This window comes from Nanorana parkeri, unplaced genomic scaffold (assembly GCF_000935625.1).
Source record: "Nanorana parkeri isolate BGI_ZX_2015 unplaced genomic scaffold, ASM93562v1 scaffold21, whole genome shotgun sequence".
Classification (NCBI taxonomy): Eukaryota; Metazoa; Chordata; class Amphibia; order Anura; family Dicroglossidae; genus Nanorana; species Nanorana parkeri.
In genome coordinates, this window is record NW_017306289.1 from 1897897 (window position 1) to 1900490 (window position 2594).

Sequence of the window (2594 nt, forward strand, 5' to 3'; positions counted from 1 at the left end):
GGGGTCTTATCACTCTCAAATTAAAGTGACACTAAACTCAGGATTTAAATCTTAAATATACAATGAAGTACCTCAACTATTAACAAAAATGTATCTTATTTGTGTATCACTCGGCTGTAGATCCTCAAATCATCTCTGAATTGGTGCTGACACTGCCCTTCCTTCTGGAGGGTGGCTACTTTTGTTCCCCATGGTTCCCGTGTGTGTTGTAAAGTAGTCATAGCTCACTCCTGTGATGGACTACAATCTCAATACAAATTGGAAAACTAAAATATGAGATTGTAGTTCATCACAGGAGCAAGCTTGGAGCGGTGGCTACTTTACAACACACACGGGAACCATGGGGAACAAAAGTAGCCACCCTCCAGAAGGAAGGGCAGTGTCAGCACCAATTCAGAGATGATTTGAGGATCTACAGCCGAGTGACACACAAGATACATTTTGTTGATAGTTGAATGCATTTTTAAGATTTAACTCCTGGGTGTAGTGTCACTTTAATTCTGCTACAGGACAATGAGCCAAAACATACAGCCAAAGTCCTAGAGAACTATGTATGGTGAAAAGAAGAACAAGGAGTCCTAGAAGTGATGGTTTGGCCCCCACAAAGCCCTGATATCCTCATCCATCATTGAGTGTGTCTGGGATTACATAAAGAGACAGAATGATGTGAAGCAGCCTACATCCACAGAAGATCTGTGCTTAGTTCTCCAAGATGTTTGGAACAACCTACCTAGGAGACTTTATGATGTTTGAAAGGCAAAGCATGTCTAGGGGCTAAAATAAAGAATATACTCACCTGATCCTCAGTCTTGCCTGGCTGCTAGACTGGTTCCCGCAGCCTCTTCTACCCCTGGGCTTTGGCAGTCTAAGGACCTGTGAGGGCATCATATCTAATGCAGCTGGACATTGCACTGAGCGGAGGGAGAGAGAGGTAAGTGCTAACTGCCGTGGGACCAAGGATCGGGTGAGAATATTTTCTTTATTTTAGCCAGTAGACCAAAATGAAATGTTAATCCTTCCAGTGCAGGAGTAGCCCCAGTGCAAGGGTTAATTTTTACATTTCCTAAAGTTCTTCTTTAAAAATGCTCCTTTTAAAGTGTTTTGTTATATATGCTCGACAAGTAAAAAAAAACAAAACCTGTTGATCCTTCTAGAAATCCAGGGAGCATCAACCCTACCAGGTTACCTCTGTGGACTACAGGCCCCCACCTCCCATGTTTTGGAGATGATGAGAGAGGACGGTGTCTGTAGTCTAGGGCTGCAACCAACTAATCTATGATTATGATACATATCATGATGAGAATAGTTGTCAACTCAATTAGTTGGTTGGATGCCCTAGCTCTCTCTTCCATGCTGGGAGGAGGAGGGCACAGCAAGCAGTGGGGGGGGTATATGCTGGTAGATGCTGGTAGATCACGAAGGGTGTGACTGGCGGCCCCTTTATTCCATTTTGGTATATTTATTTAGCTGTGCACACATGATTACCTATTAGCCTGAGTCTGCTGAGCCAAGCTCCCCGACACCTTTCTGGTGGATACTGGTGGTTGAAGTGCTATGTATCAAAGCATATTACTTTACACAGCCTGTTGTACTACACTGTTTGCAAAATACAGCAAGGTGAGCCAGGAGAGAGAGCGGGGAGAGACAGCCAGGGGAGAGAGCAAGGAGAGAAAACAAGGAATGGCAGCCAGGAGAGAGAGAGCAAGGAGAGCCAGCAAGGAGAGAAAACGAGGATTGACAGCCAGGAGAGCGAGGATCGACAGCCAGGAGAGACAGCCAGGAGAGCGAGGAGAGAGCGAGCAAGGGAGGTTTTTTTTTCTTTGGTATATCTCATGTAGCTCATCATTTGAAAAGTAAATCTTAACACAAAAAATTGTGGGCACCCCTGATGTGCACCGCAACACTGTAAGTGACAACGTTTACAGAACACAGGGCTCCAGATATTCACACAGTGGATTGATACATCACCTTTCAGGAATGTTTCACAATCATGTTTCTGGTGGACAACCTACAGTTTGCTAACTCAGTGCCAACAATAGCGGGATGATAGGGGATTGCAGGGACAATGGCTAGGCAGAGTGCAGGATAGGTTCTACCTAAACATTACAGGGACAGTTTTATCTTTTTACTAATGACTGATAAAACATGTTGTAGGCACTTTACCCGACAGCATGTACCCAGAAGTGCAATGGGCATTGTAGGATTTTTCTTCATCAATTACTTCTTACATGGGAACTGTGAATTAAACAGTGGCGTAATTTCCCCAAAATAAAACAAAGTTGTGGCTGGACATATTGTTTAGGTATAAGCCAACCACACTGTGCTGGTCCCATCTGTATGATGCATTCTAGAATATGGATTTGTTAGCCATCTCCCAAATGCTGGATAGTGGACAGCAATCTGCACAACCATTGCAAAGTAGAACCAAGTAAGGGGACATCCCATTTTAGGAAGCTGTCACCACAAGAGGAATAATGTCCCCAATCTGCTATTCTGGTGACAACTGTTAACGTTTAGATTTCCCATCACTTTCTGTCCTGGGTGACAATGGGCACACAGAGAGGGTGACACACACACACACACACATTATATAT

General features: G+C 44.0%; 1 protein-coding gene across 1 annotated transcript in view; it reads right to left on the minus strand.

The window, feature by feature from the left end:
• LOC108792484 (cytochrome c oxidase assembly factor 5) overlaps positions 1 to 2594 on the minus strand; it is a 9889-nt gene that overhangs the window by 6963 nt on the left and 332 nt on the right. The window lies entirely within an intron of this gene.